This window comes from Dama dama, chromosome 15, assembly GCF_033118175.1.
Source record: "Dama dama isolate Ldn47 chromosome 15, ASM3311817v1, whole genome shotgun sequence".
Classification (NCBI taxonomy): Eukaryota; Metazoa; Chordata; class Mammalia; order Artiodactyla; family Cervidae; genus Dama; species Dama dama.
The window spans coordinates 55,735,083-55,757,043 of NC_083695.1; the positions used below are offsets into that span (position 1 = coordinate 55,735,083).

Consider the following 21,961-nt stretch of genomic DNA (forward strand, 5'->3'; position numbering starts at 1 on the left):
AGCATACAATTTACTCAGAGACCTTGCTGAACAAATTTCTTAGAGAATAAACTTCCTTTAAACACAATGACAGCTTGAGAATGAAGGTCTGGAGGAAATGTGGGTTGTTGAGAAGTACAGGCTTCACTCCAGTAAGAGGAGGAGCGCTGGAATTGTAAGTAACAGAATTCTTGCTCTGTGTTCCCTATTTTTCAACCCAATGGGAACTACCCCATGCTTATTCCACTCCATGCTAATTTCCTATTGTTCCAGCCCTATCCTTACTCTCTTTCCCAGAGGATTCCTCTAGAGTCTTCCTGGGACTGTGCAGTTGCCACATGACATACCTTCATCTATCCTGGCACTGCTGCAATTGAGAAAGACATTCCCTTTGATATAGACCGGCCATGACTAACTTCTGGGTTAGAAGCATGCACTTTCACATCTCTGACCTTTACATGGACATCATCAGCGTAAATGACATCATCAGGCTCCTGCTTCTCCTGAGAATTCTGCTCCTGGAAGTAAATGCTAAAGATTTAAGACTCTCCCAGGATGGTAGACTGGTATTATCTAACCATGCCTCAACAGCACACAATCACTTCCTATCAACAGTACTTAACTTCAGGGAATCGTTTCAGTATATCTGTGGGAATATAATAATATTAAAAGCATAGTTTTACCTGAATAGACTTTACAAGTATCACAGCTTTTGGAACTCAAATGCCCCCAAAGACCTGGCCATGCTATCCTGAGAACCAAATAGAAGTATGCTTTATAAATCTACAAGAATCTCAGCCATACTAAATCACCCTGCAAAATGCTACTGTGAAATGCTGGCTATGAACTGCTTTGACTGGGGACTTTTGTAATTGTTTAGTAATCTGTGCCATCTAAATGAGAATTATAGGATACGCTAACTAGCAAAGCAGGAATTAGTTTACATTGTAATTGTACCGATAACAATGTACTCTAGTTAGCTTTATTCGTGTTTACGTGACTCACTAACAAGAGACCATCGCATTTCCAGCACGATAAAGCACTGTTATACTCATTTTTCTTCCCACTGTTTTCAAAAGAGCAAAAAAGATACTACCATTAGGATGGGCATCACCTTCTTACGTTGCTGGTCATACAGAAAAGTATACTCAGGGCAAAGACAAACACTGGAGAAGCCAACTAGTCTCCACAGAGTACCATCATTTGGTGTGGACTTGCCACCATTCAAGGCTGACCCCTGAACGTTGCAATTCATGAATGTGGTGATTAGCAGATGGCTCGGGCTAACCACGCTCAGGGTGACATTCAAGTAAAAACATCAATTTAATACCATCATGTAGACTAGATGTTCGATGCTGATGTGTGCTGATCCTATGTCTCCCAAAAAGTGTAATTCATGAGGAACCCAAAGTATCATCAGAAGAATGCATCACGGGCACAGAAGGGCTTCTGTGGCTTCCTGTGTGGCCTGACACTGCACGTGAGCATTCAGGTAGGCTCAGGGGTGTTCAGTGACGAGGGCAAGATTACAGTCGAAGTCAGGTTTGGAACCTAACCAACTGATGTCAACCCACAGATGGCCCCACCACTGGGGTAAGATCATTAGACAGATCCAGTGATGCTATGAGGGGCAGGGGACCTTCTCCGATAGAAAGGCCAACCTGACATCTCCAAGTTTCACTCCACTGAACTCCTCTTCAAAGGGATCCTTTTTCAGACTAAGATGTCAGTACCTTCGACTAAGTTATAATTTTACCCTAGAAGCCATTTAATCTCTTTACTTACTTCACCTATCTTTTCTGTGATCCATTCATTATAGAGGTATTTTACAGTTTCTTTTGGGGTCTCATCTTTTAATTCAGGTCAGAAAGCAGAAGGGATCTCCCTGCTGCCCTCATGTATGGTATGCATACCACATTTAGGGTAGAAGCCAATGATTCCACAGGGAGATGAAGGTTTTAGGAATTTCAGGGAAGGGGGACGGACTGCTTTAAAAAAAAAAAAATACTCCACCCACAACTTATATTGAAAGACGTACACTTTTTAAAAATCATTAAATGCCAAAAACACAAACTAACAGGCCTTAGATGTGGAGGATGAGCTATCCTGTTACACTCTACTTTGACATTTTAAATCTCTTTGTTCCTTCTATGTTTAAAATTTGTTGGGGTCTTTTGGTGAGATTCTAGTTGCAAGACTCAAAGAAATCTACCTTTAGATCTGTTGACTCAGCACAAGGTTAAAAGTTGGATTTTGTTACCCACTACTGCACATTTTCACTAAGCTGATGCCCAGGGGCCTTTGCAAACCCATAATCAGCCTTCCAACACTTTCAACAACACTTTCAGCAGCTTATGGAATTTTCTGGTCTCACCCATATCGGAGAAATCAAAATGATATATATAAGGATGTACGTACAAAAGTGGAGCAATCATCTAAGCTGTCTCAAGAATTGTGGTCACTGGTACTATCTAAAATTATGATGCCTCTGTTAGCCTCATTTAGTTTATTATTAACCTGACTTCCAATTTGGCTTGAATATCAAACTCTTGCCTTCTGACCCCACAGAGGTATGCAATTTTGTGTAACCAGTTCAAGATTCTCCATTAGAATCACTGAGCTTTCACCAAGAGTGCTTACCAAGCAACTCAAGGGCAGCTGGAGACCCTGAGGGTCTGGAACACCACCTTCTATTTCTGTACCATTAGGAGACTTAAAGCTTGAAGGTTAGCTTAATGAAAGGCTCCAAGCACTAACAGAGTTTAATCTGTGTTATAAATTTCTCCTAAGTGTAAGCTGGTCCTCAAGTCATTCCCTTCCACATGCCGCGGAGGCTGTGGCTGCTGCACTTCACCTCGGGGCTGCCATCGCTCTCGTGGTGTAAGCCAGCCACGAGTTCTCCCCACCGCTCTGGGAGGAACGTTTCCAGATGCCCACAGAGAGGCCAGCTGTTGGGGGACTAACACCTCCTCCATCTAAGGGCTCAGCTCATGTGTTTGAGTTTTAAACAATTCAGTTCCAATGCACTGAGGACTGTGAGAAAAAAGTTCGGAAGTAACCTCTCTTTAAAAAACCACTAACTTCCACTCTCCAACCTGAGTTAAGAACCTCTCTCTAACTCAGGGAACCTTTACTGCTACCTACTTGAAGATAAACATTGCTACAAAGCATTCTGCTTTTAGAAGGTAGACAGCAGGTGGGTTATACACACTTGGGGATCTTTCAATCCAAACCTTATCTCTTTCTCTCTCTCTCACATACACACATACACAAACAGTGAAACTCGTAAGTCAAAGACATTAACTTTCAACTGATTTTAGGGATATGCTAAAGAAACCTGCCCCAAATCACACAGCCAGTTAAACTGGAAGGGCTGAGACTCAAGCACAGACTTATCAGATTCTCAAGCCACCATAATATCTCTCTCCCCGCAATGGAGCAAGTGATACTTTACTGTGTTGCTGCTGATAAAATGTATATGCTGTATACATCTGCAGATTTCAGAATATGTTAACTCTCAAAGGCCCTTTCATAAATACACTCTTCAAGCTACTTTGTGATGTTGCTAAAGCCAAAATCAGTACTCAGATTTCACAAAGAGAAACACATATAATGAAGAGGTAAGCCAGGGTTTCTCAAATGTTGGCACTATCGACATTTGAAAAGGATAACTGTCAGTTTGGGGCCATCCTGTGCATTGCAGGATGTCAGCAGCATCCCTGGTCTCTACCTGCTAAATACCAGCAGCACTCTTCCCACCCTAGCTGTGTCCATCAAAACTATGACCAAACGTCTTCTGAGGGGTAACTCACACGCCATGGAAAGCCACTGTGTTAAGTTAATGGCCTGGTTAAAGATTGTACTGATAGCCAGAAAAGAATCCCACTAAATCCGAGTTTAATGGAGACCTCTTTTATACCAAGCTACAGTTCCTTAAAAGAAAGCATTTAGACTGGACAAAGTATCTCAGAATTCAGAAGTGATCACCTCTGGTCACTTCTCGGTATATGCTTACTGTCTCTAAGCTGTTACACTATGGTACACATCCTCAGCATCTTCAACCATTGTTCCTAGAGTTTATAGGCTCTCTCCGAAAACCTGATTACTCCATTCCGGACACATACTTAAACACAGACCCAGAAACAGGCACAATATTGCCACAGGAGAAAAGGCAGTAGCAACAAAGACTAAAACGGCACACACGATTTACGGTCAGGCTCTGTTTTTAAGCAGTTGGGTTGAATCATCTGATTTGATCCTTACCATCTTCAACAGCCGTGTGAAGGAAGTAGTATCACCTGCATTTTATGAATGAAGAGACGGAGGCAAAGAGCACTCAAATAACTTGCCCAAGATCAGGCTCCAAAATCCCTGTTCTGAACCACTATCTACAGGACTTCAAAGAACTGCAGGGTTATCACCTCCCGGGTTCTAAATTCTCTGTCTCTACCAGTGAGTTTCGTTGTCCAGTTGTAGCAAATGCCCTCATCAAGGCATACTGTGGGCACCTTATTCAATTCTGAGGTGACCCTACTGATAATCCCTCCTTGGGTATGACAAGACACACACCCACTTACTGACGCTGCTGTCCATCCCATATTTGTCCATCTTGAGTAAAGAATACACAGCACGTTGTTAAATGTTTTGCCAGAGCAGACATGTTGTATCCATAGCATGGCACGTCCACATCCTTGTATACTTTTTAAGTAGCAAGTGACGCAGGTGCTAAAGAATCTGCCTGCCAATGAAGGCGACACAAGAGACTGAGAAGGGAACGGCAAGCCACTCCAATATTCCTGCCTGGAGAATCCATGGACAGAGAAGCCTCGTGGGCTACAGTCCATGGGGTCGCAAAGATCTGGACACGACAGAGCAAGCAAAGCACACACAAGATCCAAGAGATTGAAAAAGAAATGAGGTCTATTGGAGATGAGTGATGCTACCTACTGATCACCACCACTTTTTTTTTTTTAAGTGATCCCAATTCATCTTTTCAAAAATGTGATTTATTATTCTGCTAAATAGCAACATACACGCTGCAGCTGAAGTTTCCATAATTTACCATCTCCCCAGTTGTGAAAATCAAAGTGGACCGGCACACTTCCTCCTCTCCACAATTTTCTCAAGATCACCCCAAAATGGTTTTATCAGCACATGGGCATGTCCTTTCAACACCCTCAAGAATTCCATTCACTTAAAGCAGCTGGGGGTTCAGAGAGGTTTAAGAAGGAAGCCAAGGCATCCTTGTTTTGCCTGAGAAGGTGGGTGGGTATTCAGTGTCAAATAGATGCCAAGAATGATGAGGTGGCATGTGAGCCATATTCCATCCTGGAACAGACAATGTAGTTCTTTGTCTTCTAAGAAAGTGGCATTGTTCTGTACTATGTGGCATCCCAACAGATGATCCCCTGGTGGCTCAATTGGTAAAGAATCTATCTCAAATGCAGGAGATATGGATTCAATCTCTGGGTTGGGAATATCACTTGGAGAAGGAAATGGCAACCCATTCCAGTATGCTTGCCTGGGGAATCCTATGGATAGAGGAGCCTGGCAGAGAGGCTCTGTGAGGTTGAAAGTCACCAACAGATGATCCAGCAGATGGACTCTCAGAACTGGCCACCCCTGGTGAGACGCGCTGAGCCTACCCCACCTTCAACAACAACAAAAAAATCTTTAGCATTCACAGAGCATGCTTTTCACGACCCTATCATTGCTAACAAATAGGTTCAGCACTAACCTAAATGCTAGTAGAAATTTTAAAACATTTCACATAGCATATAAAATACTGCAGGAGTGCATTTAGACATTCAACGACTGGATGACCATAAGCTCAGTTGCTTGGTATTAAAATCAGAGAATGGCCGAGCCATACTTGGTGAGAAACAGAACAATCTGCACACACTCAATTAGCAGGGCCTCAGGAAAAAAGGTAAAGTTCCCCCAAACCAGCAACCATGAGGCAGCATCGGGTATCAATTGGGCTTGTGAAGGAGAGGGCTTGTTTAGTAAATACTTGAAAACGGCAAGCTTCCAAAGTAAATGCATTATTCCTTGAACCTTGATATTCTGGCACTGGGGCAATGAGGAGCTTAAAACCCCTTCGAAAATCTGCTTTGAACCCAGAACCTCCTCTGGATTACTTCACACAGAAAAATCAACACTACATTAGGAGCAATTGGGGCCACATGGGGAAAAATGACAAACTTTAAATGTTACCTTGTAAACTAAATTAACCGGCTACAAAATTTGGAGATGAGGTAACCTTGCTGAGGTTGTTTCTTCATCTAGAAAGCAGAGCTGATAATACCTCTACCTCTCAACATTACTGGGAAAAACGAAAATGAGGCCGCAGGTGTGAAGCATCTCACTTAAATGTTCTGGTCTGTTATAGCTACCAGCTGAAACTCAAAGCAAAATTTGGATTTAATTATCCCTTTAGATTTTAGACATCTTAGAGTTAATTAAATATTTTCCCATTCTCACCACCTGGGGCGGGGGGGTGCTTTTCCAACTACCCCAGTGGACTTATGGTCATTTCTGTCAACATCACAGTCTGTTTTCCAAAAGAAATGGGATCCCAAGATGTCACCTTTAATGCAGAGGCCTTTGATTAGTTAAACTCGAAGCAACTGAATTTAACCATGAGCGTATGAGCACAAAATTAGTGGAACTAGGAATTCAAAGGGCAACTGATTAAAAATTCTAACTACTCTAATTATTCCACTTAGAAGCGATTTCTTTCCAGAAGCATTTCCTTTACAGAGTTTAAAAAAGTCAGCTGCTTAAGCACTTAACTCATTCTCTCTGTTGCATTAGTCTGTATCTACAAAAATGAAGAGTAAAGGTACTATTCATACCTTTATAATTCACAGGTGTAATTTCATAATTCATTTACATTTTCCTGTCATCCTTTATGCTCTTACGGTATCTTCAGCCTGACCTTTTAGCACAGTTTCTGGTGGTGACAACTGTTACACTGTGTCCTCAAATAAAACAGCAATAATCACCGCAATAATCTGCTTCTCTACCTCCTCACCCCTCTCAGAAGAAAATATTTGCCTGCACCATACAAATCGCTATGCACGTGCTGATAACCTTTTACATAAAAAGCAGTTTTAAATAAAAGCAGACTTTTCAAAGAGGCTCACTCTTTCTACATAAATTTAACAGTGATCAATTCAACAGAGTCAACAGACCTTAGATCTTCTGGCTCCCGTTACAACTTAAGTAACGTCTACACACAGCATACACAAACAGGTGGGGCAGTGGGGGAAAGCAAGTACCATGCCTTCTTCTCAGTGTTTTTATTTCCCCAAATTCCACAGGAGCAGTTACCTGGCCACAAGAAACAGAGAGCATGGCAGTGGAGTAAACACGCATTCCAAAACACCCGGAGCACGTGCTTTCCTCTGGCACTGCGCGCTGAGCTCACTCACCAGCTGCTCCCCATCAGGCACAGGAGTTGGCTAAAGAACCTTTCTATACCAGGACTGGAGTTGAGAAAGTGAGTACTTCCCCAAAACGGAGCAACCAAGCTGTAAATACAACCCCACTCCCTCAAAACCCTCCATTAGGAAAGCCTGATAAACCCAAACTGAAACCACCCCCTGACCCCTTGACTCTCAAACGCACCCCCAACACTTAGAGCATCTTGTTGATGCAGCCTACCTACCTCTACTGAGACCCCAATTTCTAAAGTCAACCACCGTGTTAGAGTTCTCAGGTATCAATAGCAATTGCCTGTTGGATCATCAAAGCGTATCCAGTAAAAACTAAGAGTCCCTTAGGAGAGGGAACAGCAAAGCCTGCGGTACCAAGTGTTTTCTGCAAGGCAGGGAAGGCTGTTTCTCCCAGCTTCTAACCAGGTCTCTCTGTCTGACAGTGTTACCACGCGGCCCCCAGAGAGCCTATTAATGAAGCCAAGCATCCCAGAATGAGCAGTACTTACGGTCTCTCCTCCCTGGAGGCCAAGTCTCCAGAAACTTCCTGGGGCGCCAAGTCCGCGCGCGGGTACGGCGCGCTCAGGGTGCGCGCTGCCCGCCCGGACTCCGGTGGAGAGGCGAAGGCGGCCGGCGGCGCGCCGACCCCCCGGCCCCGGCTCCCGGGCGCGCCTCCGCCGGCCCGGACCGCCTTCTCCCGCGGCCTGCGGGGCCGGCGTGCGAGGACCGCGGCGCTTCGCAGCCGGCGTCCGGGCGGGCGGGCCGACAGACGTGCGGCGGGAGGATCCTCTCCGGGGGGCAGCTGTGAGCGGGCACGCCGGCTCTAACCCCTAGAGGCTCCGGCAGGGAAGCCGCGGGTGTGGCCGGGCAGCAGAGGTTTGGGTTTTTTTTTTTTTTTTTTTTTTTTGGAATTCAGGGTGTGGCCCTCTAACACAGCAAAAAAGAAATGAGTCAGCCCGTGCGATCCTAACCAATAAGCGTGTTCACAGTCCGTTAAGGCGGAACTTGCCTTTCTTGATTTATGTCAGGCTTAGGAGCCTTTTACAGACTTTTTTTCTTTTTTTTGAAAACTTAAGCCTTTCACAACGTCAAGAAAAACAAGGATAAATTCTGTTATGATAGATAACTTGATCAGTGGACATATGTTAATTTGTGTTACTTAGTAAAAGTTAATTGAGTTAGGCAGCGATCCTGAATGGCAGCTTGGAATCTGGCGTCGGAGCAGATTGGGATCTAACCTCTAAGATTGAGATCTAACCTCTGACACTGTTTGGTCTTGCGGGGTTATTATCTGCAATGAGGGAGATAAAATGCCCATCCAGCACTTTGCTGGACAGATTATATATAATAATACAGGCAGAGTATTTGACACAGTGACGTGTAGATTAGGCACTCAGACAATGCTGCCTGTCCCTCTGAGTTGGGACTCAAAATCTCCAAAATTGTGGCCAAACTGGCCCGTAATTTTTCTGTTTAAATTCTGGTTAAGTTAAAATATCCAAAAAATTTTTGAACTCGAATAGTTCTTTGGTATTTGCATGGTGTGAGTGTCCCTTATTTAAGCGGTAAAAAAAAAAAAACCTCAAGGAGCTTTTGGTTTAGAATTCTTGAATATGGTGTTCTTGTTTTACCAGAGAAATTTAATTAGTAGCAGGAAGGAAAAAAAAAAAAAGCTTAGAATTGGAATGATTCCATTTATGCCACAGTTAAACCAACTTTTAAAAAGTAAGCGTGATTTTGGAAATATTTATTCTATCTGGTCACTGTACCCTAAACACCATGTTGGAATAGAAAGACTGAAAAGAGAAACTTTAAGTAGTTTGGAATTGGCAAATTACAGGAGCCCATAGAACTGCTAGGTCCTGACCACCAGTTGATTACTAGTGGGGGCAGAGTTTTTACAGAGTAATAATTTTTTTTATTTTTTAAGTTACCAATTAAACCATCTTGGCTTTGGAGAAGATCTCCTAAATTTAACTTCCTTGCATTTGTTTAAAACCGGGATTTCCATAGGCCAGGATTTCTTTAAAATATTCTTTTAAGGCAAAGATAAAATCTCAAGGGAGATCCAGGGCTCTTTCTAAAATGCTACTCTTTTTTGCGAATCATCATGGAAGAATAGAAAGAATGCTTCACCAGGAGTCCAAAGGTCCTGTCCTCATCCCAGCTCTGCCAGTAAGTGATCAGGTACTTGGCCCTGCGTAAACTGCTTCATCTCTCTCTGCAGATTCCTAAGCATTCTTTCATTTTTAAGAGCAAGTTATGGCCCCAAACAGGGCAGGCACAAGATAAGCCTATGACCTAACATTTAACCTTAGCAACAGGCATAGTCAGTCAGTCAGTTCAGTTCAGTTGCTCAGTCATGTCCGACTCTTTGCGGGCCCATGAACTGCACTCAGGCTTCCCTGTCAATCACCAACTCCTGGAGCTTCCTCAAACTCCTGTCCATCCAGTCAGTGATGCCATCCAGCCATCTCATCCTCTGTCGTCCCCTTCTCCTGCCTTCAGTCTTTCCCAACATCAGGGTCTTTTCTAAGGAGTCAGTTCTTCCCATCAGGTGGCCAAAGTATTGGAGCTTCAGCTTCAGCATCAGTCCTTCCAGTGAATATTTAGGACTGATTTCCTTTAGGATGAACTGGTTGGATCTCCTTGCAGTCCAAGGGACTCACATAAACTGGGCCTATATCCTAGATGATGAAACTGATAAATGTCTCTTGACTCGCATATTCCTTATAAAGCTAATTTTATGGTCTTAGACATTGTAAATTGAAGTCTAGAATCATCTGTGCTCCCTCCCTCCCTATTGACAATTCAGTATCACCTGGCGTGATGACAGCTTCTTGATGTCTTTCGTATCTGTACTGGTTTCTCCATTCTGGTTCAGGCATCCATGCCCTCATGCCAGGGTTACTAAAGTTGAGTCTCCTAACTGCTGCTCCTGCTGCCAGGTCCAATCCTCTCTGCTTCCAGGACATCATTGTCACGTGGTAACTGTCGGAGTCCAGCATGCCATCGTGTCATAAAACCTTCGTCTCTCTTATCAGTTAAACAAATAGAGTTTTGTAGTAGAGATCAAGAGGAAAACATGTGCGTTGCAGGCAACTTTCTTCAAACAGTCATTGAAATTAATACTGATTTTTAGGCACATTGATTTTCTGCTTATGAAACCATTATTGTCAATTATACTGGCCAAACTGATAATATGTTGGCTGTTACATCAAGAACTGTAGCTCTTTTATATTATATGAAAAGACTATATATGTGTGTGTGAATATGTGTGTATACATATATATAAAACCTATGTGAATATGGGCAACTCAGTAAGCTTCGTGACCTTGAGTTTAAAATGTGCAGTTGGGGACTTGCCTGGTAGCCCAGTGGTTAAGACTTCACACTTCCAATGCACAGGGCATGGGTTCAGTCCATTTTGGGGGAACTAAGATCCCACATGCCGTGAAGAATGGCCAAAAAATAAAAAACAGAATAAAATATGCAACTGTATGCATTTGTGCAGCCATACACAGATAAAAGAGGACGGGAAAGGTAACCCACACAGGAAAAGAGAGAGATACTCTAGTTTGTTTCTATTATCTAGGATCCAGTCAAGCTGAGAATGTATAGAGTTGGTGCTCCATTCAAGAAGGAAGGTTCATAAATAAGTGCACCTGTGATCATAGCTCAAAGCACCTGAAAGATGTTTACAATGATCCTTATGTTTTGGAAAAAAAGGGCACAATTACCAACGTTATCAAAACGTTCTCACAATAGAAAAAAGGTCACTATTTCTAGGATATCTTTGTTGTCCAAAGTTAAAATGACAATCTTTGTACTTTGCAATCCATGGTTTCAAAAAAGAAACAATTAGCTCCAATCCCAATGCCATGACACTGCTGTTGTTTAGTTGCTAAGTTGTGTCCAACTCTTTTCGACCCCATGGACTGCAGCACACCAGGCTTCCCTGTCCTTCACTATCTCCCAGAGTTTGCTCAGACTCATGTCCATTGCCTCCATCTAACCGTCTCATCCTCTGCCTCCCCCTTCTCCTCCTACCCTCAATCTTTCCCAGCATCGGGGGCCATGATGTTTAGTAATTCAAAAGCTGGCTTTCACCTCTTCAGCCCCCATCTTCCACTTAAAAAACCTTTGGCCAAATAATCTCACCAGCCTACTTCTTGTTCCCCTAAAGCAATGGGCACATTACCACTTCCACACCTGGGCCCACACCATGGCCTCTGTCTCTCCCACTCTCCTTACAAGTTACCACCTTTCAGATCCTCTCAAACCCCTTCCTTTCCTGGACCCCTATTGATTGGTTCAAATCTCAGGGAACTCTCCTCTCTTCCAGATGCCTACAGATTTATTCTTTAATACCGCCATCTCAAAACTAACTTAGAGAGCCTAAGTGTCTTCCTTCTGTTTGAAATCTCTGGCTTTTCTCTCTCAGATGACAAAAGTCCATTGGAGACAGAGACAATGTTTCAGAGGCCTTGTCTCCCCAGGACCTAGCAGATTCTGAATAAATAGTTGTTGTTGATATAATGGTGTTTAAGTCATATAACAGCCACAAAGGAGAAAGGAAAACTTTCCTTTTGACTGCTGACACATCAAGAATACACAAACATTATAGCTGTTCAACCCAGTTGGCAATCAGAACCCAAGCGACAGATGTGAGTCTTTGCTCTTCACGACATGTTCCAACAATAAAAAATGCCACTACTGAGAAAGCAAATCTGATACTTCCTAAAAGGAAGTACAGTTTACAAAAGAGTGTCAGCACATACCATCTCAGTTCCCCAAACACTAACCCACTCACAAGAACAGAGAGACTAAGTCATTCCATCTTCCCTCTCAAATAAGGAACACATACATACATAGTTGACAATCTTACCAAAGACCAATTCCTCCTTAAATAGAAATATCTTACCTGTTTACCTTAAAGTGCTCCTAAGCATAAAAGTTAGCAAATGGCAGTTGTCCGAGGCAACATATAACTGTTAGAACCATCATTAAGTTTCCATTTGCTTATATAGTTTAAAATAAAAAATTATATGACATTTGCATTAGAGCAAGCCTCTATTCAAGAGTCGTTCTCATCCATACAGAGTCTCTCATATCTTTTGCTTAGTGCTAATACAATTCTACTTTTATGAGATGGGAATAAACACTACTGTAGTTCTAAAAGAGCTGTGATAAATCAGCTGCCCTACTATGCAATGACATTTATTATAACTGCTCATGACAAAAACACACTTCTTAAATATTCCAAATATAAACAGCCAAACTAATTAGTATTCTTTAATTGGCAGGTAACATGGCACTTGAAGCAGCAGAGGCAAAAGTAAGATAGGTCGACTGACTCTGTGCTTAGTCACTCAGTCATGTCCAATTCTTTGCAACCCCACGGACTGTAGCCCACCAGGCTCCTCTGTCCATGGGATTTTTCAGGCAAGAATACTGGAGCAGGTTGCCCATTTCCTCCTGCAGTGGATCTTCCCAATACAGGGATAGAACCCGCGTCTCCTGTGTCTCCTGCATTGCAGGTGGATTCTTTACCTGCTGAGCCATCAGGGCTAGCAACATGAAAGCCACAGGGGTGGCTAGGCTTTTGGGCCATTACACTGTGAACTCCACCAGGACAAAAGGACATCTTTGCTTCTACATGTTGGCTTTGTTCTCCCTTCCTAAAATCTGCCTTCTTCCAATTAACTCCCAGCTCTGGCACTAAGAGAGACTATTCCATAGTTATAATCTTAAAACTTCTGAAGAAAAACTCACACTGGTCAGCGTGGACCATGTAGCCACCCCAGTGGCCAAGGTCCCATGACTGACTGGTCTACACTAGAACTACCTACCTGAACTAGAGGAAAGAGCAACTAAGTTCTCCAGAAGGTGTTTACTTCCCAGAAGTAGAAAGGGGGCTCCTTTGTCTGTCCCCCAAAGATCAGCACCTATCAAGAAATTCCATTTCAAGTCTAACGCAAAAGCTAAACAGTCTTCAATCTGGTAATAAATTACATTCTGAAAGTTGTTTAATGAACTCTTCTGTGGCACTTGAAATGCATTTCACTAGAGACCAGATGTAGAGAGATTGGCTTCTCTGGCCAGTCTTTAGAGGCCTATTTAACTCATGATTTATCTGAGGTATAATGTTAATATTTCTAATACAATACTCAGACCCCATTCATAACATTGTTCCTATAAGAAAATGTACTTGAAATTCCACCTACAGCAAGAAGAACATGCTCAATTGAATTCACTTACTGAGGATCTGGTAATGATGGTGGCTTCCATCGTGCACGTATCACTTGACATTTAATCTGTACGCACAGTACAGCAAGGCAGGTATTAACAACTGCACTGAACACATGAGGAAACTGGGCGTTCGAGAAGGTTTTGAAGACTAAGGTCAATCATGAAGACGTGTCACAGCCTGCTTCAAAGCTATGAATGTCTGACCCCAGAGCTGGTAGTATTCTGTCCGATATCCATAGCAGCCAGACAAGAGTGGGCTTTTAGTTCAGGTGACTGAGAACTGAGCTAACATTTTCAACTCTGTGTAAATATTGAGATTTCCCTGCAGAGAAGAGAAGGAACTAGTGGGCAGTCATAGTCAATAGCCAGACATTAACTTTCTATATCTTCCCAAGAAAAGGTATTTCTCTGTGGCAAAACAAAAGAAAATATTTCTCTGGGTAAGCCTTAAGTTATACAAATGCTGGTATTGACATGAAGATCGTCTGAAAATTAAGGGTCTATAAATAGTATCTTCATAGAAAATTTGTTTTGCCCTGTTGAAAAAAGATGGCACTATCTTAAGAGGGCACTTAGGTGTTTTTAAAAAGATTAAAGTGGCAAAAATAACTGAGGTGACTCAGTTCTGCCAAAATAAATGTAATGGATGCACTTTACAGCTTTAGCTATATATCACATTTTTAAAAATGTGTTTGAAATGGTTAAGAAGTATTTATTACATATAAGAGAATATATTTAACATATTGGTCAGGAAAAATAATAATAAAATCAGCAATCATAAACCTATCACCCAACCTAAAAGCAGACCATTAGTGATAAACTATGGCAGGTCCCTGAGTGTTCCTTCCCATCTGATGGAGGTGGACAATTCCTTCCTTCTGTGCATGTTGGACAAAGAATTTAAAAGCCCTTGATCCAAGAGGGGACTTTCATAATAAATTAACCTTGTTATGCCTTTTGAAATCAAACTGGAGAGATGGCCAGAAGTAATAAGATAGAAAACAGTTGAATTCAATCATAAAGCAAGGGGATGGCTGGATTGTACACTGTCTTAACCTAGCAACCGCTGGCCAGACAGACTTGTAGAAGCTTCTGGTTTTACTCCATCATCCAAAGCCAGGACTAGTCATTAGTCACATTATTAGGCATGCGATCTGAAATATGACAAGTCATCTGGAAATTATTCCAAATTGAGGTAAGGTGTTACTAAGCCAAGACAAACTGGTTCTCCCATGCAGAGCCTTAAGCACATCAGATACCATAAGAAGAAGAAGAAGAAAAAAAAGCAGCACATGGATTAACAACCGTGAACTTCACTTCATATATCATGGTGAGAAGAACTCAAAACTTGAGAGTGGGAAAAACCAAAGAAAAGAGTCAATCCTTTATTAAGAATATAAATTTGTTTTAATAGTGTGTTAAGCAACTAAGTTGTGGGGAAAAACTGAGGTAAAGAAGTTAAAGAGTTTGCAACCCCATGGACTGGGGCCTGGCAGGCTCCTCTGCCCATGGAATCCTCCAGGCAAGAATACTGGAGTGGGTAGCCGTTTCCTTCTCCAGGGGATCTTCCCAACCCAGGGATCGAACCCAGGTCTCCCGCAATGCAGGCGGCTTCTTTACCAGCTGAGCCACCAGGAAGCCCAAAGAGTTTACACCATATGTCAAAAAGAAAGGGCATACACACTCAGTGAGTGAGTCAGTATAAACTGTCTGACTGAAAACTACATACTGAGAATAAGGAAGCCTAGCACATAGTACAATTAAATGACACAATAAATACATGCTAAGGAAAAGATGGAAAAAGGAAGATAAGCTTAACTAAGAAAGTAACAATACTTAAAGAACATCTTAAGGATAGCATACAACAAAACGGGGACACCTATATGAACACCTACAGACACCTTCATCAAAGTGGCACTCTCCTTCACCACCCGACATTGCCTTCTTTTATAGCTGTTAGGATTTGCTGTTGTTCAGTTGCTCAGTTGTGTCTGACTCTTTGCAACCACATGGACTATAGCTTGCCAGGCTCTTCTGTCCATGGGGTTTTCCAGGCAAGAATACTTGAGTGGATTGCCATTTACTTCCCCAGAGGATCTTCCTGACCTAGGGATCGAACTTGTGTCTCCTGAATTAGATACACAGCATCCGACTGCATCAGACTGTTTAAGATTTCTAAAGACCAGGACCAAGGCTTGGATTTTTTTAAACCTCTAGATGTCCATACTTTGACATGGGACACATTCTACAAATGTTTGAAGGGGAAAAAAATAAGGGTCAAGTTGGTCAATCCTAAGTACCTTATTTAAATGCCTTATTTAAAGTAACAGCCTCTGATGAAGGCTGGCCTCTTCAATGCAGGAGAGAGTGTAATACAACTGATGACGGGGAGCACTGTTTTTCAGCTTTACAAAGATGCTCTCTGTACAGAGTATCTGTGTGTGTCCTGAAAGGGCTAGAGGGTGATACTTAAGGGGTGAAAAAGGGGTGTATCAGTTCAGGCTAAATTATGCCACAGTACCAAGTAACACCAGCAATTTAGAGGCCAACAACAGAGGAAGGTTTATTTCTGACTCCTGTTTGGTTCTCTGCAGGTGAGCTGAGCTTGGGCTCCATGTCCTTTTCCCTCTGGGACCAAGGCAGAAGTAGCAGCCCTAACTGGGACAGGTTGATCTCATGCAAAAAGAAAGGAGAGGTGGTAGAACCAGGCAATTTAGATTCCATTTCTGCCTGGAAATGGCACATGTCATTGTTATTTACAAGTCCAAGGGCCAAGACAGCCATGAGGCTCAACCCTCAGTGGGTGTGACAGCATAATTCTCCCACAGGATGGTGCGTGGGTAGGAAGGAATAGCAAATGTTTTGATGGTAATGTAACCTACGGCAAAGGGAATGGAAAATGGCTAGAGAAGTGCTTTCTTCCCTTCAGTAATGAGAGAAGAAGTAAGTAAGTGAAGTCACTCAGTCGTGTCCGACTCTTTGTGGCCCCATGGACTGTAGCCCACCAGGCTCCTCTGTCCATGGGATTTACCAGGCAAGAGTACTGGAGTGGGTAGCCATTTCCTTCTCCAGGGGATCTTCCTGCCCCAGGGATCGAACCTGGATCTCCTGCAGTGTAGGCAGATGCTTTACCATCTAAGCTACCAGGGAAGTTTTATGAGAGAAGGTTTCCTATTATAAAAAGCAGTCTTTTCATTTCTATGGTACTTTATGCTGTTCTCATAAACTTTCAGATATTGTCTCACTGTATTCTGACAACTATCCTAGTGCAATTCTAGTGCTGCCCAAGGCCCCAGCGGCACCTGAATTGGAACCCAGTTCTGGTGATCTCTTACCAAAGCAGCCTTTTGAGATTTCGGTTTCACCCACAAAATGGAGATAATCTTAGACACTTTCTAAGACAGTTGTTGAAAGATTAAGTGAAACAATATATTTAAAACACATAAGCACAAAAAGTACTTGCTAAATATAAAAAAAGTTGTATTATTATTAAATTATGATACTTATCCCTTATCCCATATCTTTCCCAAATTAATCATTAATTTATCTTTAAATTTCTTAAGTGGAAAATGCATTTATTAATGATATTTTCTTCCCCTGTCAAAGCCATAAGCTCCTCTAGTCGAGTTTTTTCCTAAGCACACACACATTCTTTCCCCATGACTTCTCTTACTTGTTTTCCTGACTGGTCAGTTTCTTAAGACTCTCAAGAAGTTTCAGAAGGCAGCAGTATTAATTTTTTATTTCTTCCCAAACAAGAGAAATGAAGGGCAATTAAAAACAGTCTTCATTTCAAGTATGACAGAGATTCCACATGTGGCTTCCAACTGAGAGTGAATAAAGGACTTAGCATCAAAGATGCTTCTATCTCTGTCTTCTACCTCTAGCCCTAATTAGCACTACCTGCCTTCTCTCTTTGCATTCAACCAAACTACAATTCTGACCTTTCCCCAGAATGGAATCCTCCTTTCCCACCTCTCCCTCTTGGCTCAAAAACTGTTTGTTCTACATAGAGTATTCCCTACGCACTCTGTTCAAAGATCCTATCCAAATAACTGGTTAAGTGAACCCCAGTGCACACACAAAGATGTTCATCACAGTGTGCTTTAAAAGAATGGAAAGTTGAAAACAAACTAAATGCTCACTAGTAAGGAAATGGCTAAATACATTATAGTTCACATATACATGGGATGCTATGGAACAGTAACAAAAATGATATAGATTATACCTATTGATTTGGCGTGGTCTCAGTTTATTATTAGTCTAATCAGGTTTCAAAGTAATATTGATAATGATCCATTTTAGGGAGAAAAATATCTAATTTAGACACAGGAACAGTATGCAGAATACAAAAAAAAAAAAAAAAAAAAACCCTAATAATCATATCTCTGGGTAGTGATAATGAGTTTTCTAATCTTAATAATTTTCACATTTTAACACTCTTTCCAATTAGCACAGTTAACTTTTATAACCTAAAAAAGGCATTTTAATTAAAAGGCATTAATCATTAAATATGCAATTCAAATGTCATCTGCTCCTGAACACACCCCATCCCAGCTCACTCTTATCACACAGGTAATTCCTCTCTCTTGTCTGTTTCCTGAGTATTTAATATATCTATTATAACATTTACCACACTTGTTTTGAAATGAGAATTTTCTCTGTTCAGGCTTGATTATCAACTCTTGAATAAGTGGAATAAGCCTGTTTTATTTTTACTGGTGCTTAGTCATTCAGTCCTGTCCAACTGTTTGTGACCCCATAGACTGTAGCCCTCCAGGCTCCTCTGTCCCTGGGATTTTCCAGGTAAGAAAACTAGAGTAGGTAGCCATTCCCTTCTCTAGGGGATCTTCCCAACTCAGGGATGGAATCCAAGTCACCTTCATTGAAAGCAGATTCTAAACCATCTGAGTCATCAGGGAATCTACCGTAATGACCCAGGACTCTCAAGTATCCAGACACAGTATACTGAGTATGTTGATTTGAACATAAAGCAAGGCTATACAATCTGCACATTTGAAGTTTGTACACCTAGTGCTGTAATCAAAAATTCATCTACTGTGGGGATGTTCCGAAGATGCACAGGGTCCACTTTGGAGAGAGAAATTATCAGTCAGGATATTTTATCTGTGGCAACATTTCACTATTAATCATTACTCCCATGTTTGCTTTCAGAGTTACCAAAGACACCCTTATTCAACTTGTTTAAGATGTAAGTCAATATTTCTTAGTCCAGAGATTAGTCTCTCAGATTTTTATCCATGAGTTTCCTCTTCAAAAGGACAAGAACTACTTTTATAATAGTCCAAGTCCAATCCTGACTCGGTAGGAAATATAAATACCTATTGTTTTAGGAAGAAATAAGGGAAATAAAATGTTTTAAGATTATGTAAGTCTGATTCAGGGAATTGACATAAACGAAGGTTTTGAAATAGCCAAGGCGTGTGGTTTTTTTTTTTTGGTTTTTTTTTTTAAAGGTTCAATAAAGAATGTGTTTTGAGAACTAGGTGGGTGAGATTTAAAATAAATACAAGTACCACGATCTTAGCTGTTACTTAGCAATTTCAGGCTTCAATTGTTCCCTTCTAAAGGGCAAGTGACAAGACTGAAGAAATTGCTTCCAGAAGAAACACTGAGATATCTAATCCAGTTTCCTTTCTTCTCTCCATTTTACTCCCTAAGATCTTAATCCAGCTGGTATGAACTTTAAACTGCTCAGGTTTTTGGTTTGGGTTCGTTCTCTATAGAGACAATTCCTTTTTCTTAATTTCTGAGTCAAAAGCAAAGCTACATGCCATCATTAGTCAGGAGGCACCTTGGCTGCTTATCCCCAAAGTGTCACTACCTGAGGAAATGCAGACTCACCGGAGTACAGAGAAGGGAAAGAAAAAAGTTCACAAGACATAAACAGTCTGACTTATCTCCACACACTATCACTCAAAAGCCAGAAGAAGTGAGAGGTGCCAGCAGCCAGTTACAAAGCTGAGTTAATAACATAGAACTCTAGTCACACACTTAAGAAAATAGATCTAAATTCTGGATTGATCTTGGCACTTATCTTCATTCCAGAAGCTGTGGGGTCATGACAGCTTGGGTTACCTAGCATGGATACAAAAGCAGACCTTGCTTTTATCAACCAAACCAAACTCTTACCATCAGGGCTGAGAAAGATAATTGGAGATTTGTGGCTTGGAAATGTCTTCACAATAGGAAACTTACCATCATTGGTGTGCTGAGGCCAGCTCACGTATCAGTCCCTTAAAACCTTGCATATTCTCAGGATTTGGGGCAAGGTGATTGTTAAACACACCATCAGTAAATGCTAAATTATATAAACATACAATTAAACTATACTAAAAACAAAGATCATAAGTACTCAAAACACATCATTTCCTATTTTACTATGATCAATGATCTTTGATGTTCTTTGCAACTATTGTACCTGGTTGGTAGGAAATCATATAAAGGTGTGCTCCTGCAATCACTTCTCAACTCTACCGGCAGTAATGCTTGCTGGTAGCATGAAATCAGCGATGGTGGGAGTGTTTACACTACAGAAATTTGCAAACAGTACAACCCCACTCCGGACCCCGCCACCATTCAGGGCTGACTCTGAACATTTACTTGCATATCAATATCTGCAATGTTCACCCACCACTGCCTGACAGTAGCTCAGGAAGTTGAGCTGGTCAGTCTCCTAAATCAAAATAAAGGTTTGTAAACTAGAAATCATGATGCAAATATAAGGATGGAAAGTAACTGCTTTTACTGTGGCCCTGTAATGTAACAGTCACAGCACAAAGTACTATCCAAAAGTCTTTCATTTCATGAGAAATATTATCAAATCCAGGATACTGATGAGTCAACTGAGGTGGAGAGGCTGAGTAACGACTAAAAGCACAATAGCCAGAGTCAGGTGTGTGAATGTCTGACTCAAAAATGTATGATCTTTCCACTAACTACCTACTTACTAGCATTATGACTACCATAATGAAACTAAAATCAATCACATATAACTGTCAGATAATTTGCAAATACTAATGGCCTCTTACATGTTAAAAGAAAAAAAAAAGGTACATTGAAGAGGAATTGACAAAGAGCTCGATTTTTTCATATTCACCAAGTTTATTCATATTTACCTCCAAAATGTACCCACAAAAAGTGAGTGAGAAATAAGGCCCATGGAACCAGTGGAAGAAAGAATGATCTGCATTTGAGACAGGCTAAGTCCAAGGTTAATGTAAGAGGGATCCCCTTTCAGTTTTTTAAATATTTATACTCTATCCACCAAACTGACACACCCAACTTAAAACGAGACGCTCTGCCAAGAAAGAACAATGCAAAAGAATCTCTGAAATGTTGGCACCAAGTTTCAGAAGTATTTACTTACTCAGATACTTACTTTTCAAAATTTTCTTTTTTAAACTTTTAAGGTATTTAATTGGGCTATTATTTTAACTTTGTTTCTTACAGAAAATTCACCCTGAAGTCAAAGGAATGCCAAAGAGCTAACAAAATTTTACTCACGAATTGTTCTTTAAAATTCTTGTCATCTTGGCTTCCTGTAAGTCACCAGCTTCTCCCACTGTTCCTGTACGCTTCCATCACCTGCCATGAGAAGAGAGAATCTGATTATCTGTCTCATAAAGTCCATTTCTTGGTTTCTTCTACATTAGTCTTCTTTCTTTATAACTTAGAGAGAAATGTGGTCGTCTCTTCCTTTCTCTCCAAAATCAAAAAGGCAGGAGAGAACAACACAGAAGATTACCTCAAGAGAAAAAACTTTAAAGAGCCCTATTTCTACTGTGGGGGGTTGGGGTGAAGACTTTTAAAATACCTTCCCTTATGTTTTCCAGAAGAAATTTTTAGTCTGTCTCTTGGGAGGAAGCAGTATTAGAGTAAGCCACTTTCTCTCTCTCCCCTCTTCCCAAAACCCCTTCTTCCTTCTCAAAAGTGAGTGACTAACCACTTGGGAAGGCTAGAGGAAGCACTGGTCTAGTGCTGAGGCCCAGTGCTGAGCTGGGCAGCAAGGGTCTCCCCTCAGTTCTCTCCAACACCCGGAGTCAAGCTAATTTCCCCACAGTAAACAGGACAACAGCCGCCTGTTTCTGGGAGGATCAGCCAGCTCTCTCTGTTGGCTTCTCTCCAGCAGAGTTACTGGACTAGGATGACTCCATCAGGGTTACTGGGGGCCAATGCATGTTTTACAGAAAGAGGGAACTGACACTTCTGAGTTTTCCGATCCTGCTTTTATCAATAATTAAGTTACTACCTATGTTGATTCTTATTTG

General features: G+C 41.5%; 1 protein-coding gene across 14 annotated transcripts in view; it reads right to left on the bottom strand.

The window, feature by feature from the left end:
• The window catches only part of SGMS1 (sphingomyelin synthase 1), a 331,989-nt gene that overhangs the window by 105,468 nt on the left and 204,560 nt on the right, over nucleotides 1-21,961 (bottom strand). For 13 of the 14 annotated variants that reach the window (XM_061162095.1, XM_061162100.1, XM_061162099.1 and 10 more), the window contains one exon: nucleotides 21,198-21,278. The gene's annotated coding sequence lies outside the window, so the exon portion shown is untranslated. Of the gene's footprint in view, nucleotides 1-7,927; nucleotides 8,015-21,197; nucleotides 21,279-21,961 lie in introns of those variants that run through there. The other variant, XM_061162103.1, reaches the window with a different exon arrangement.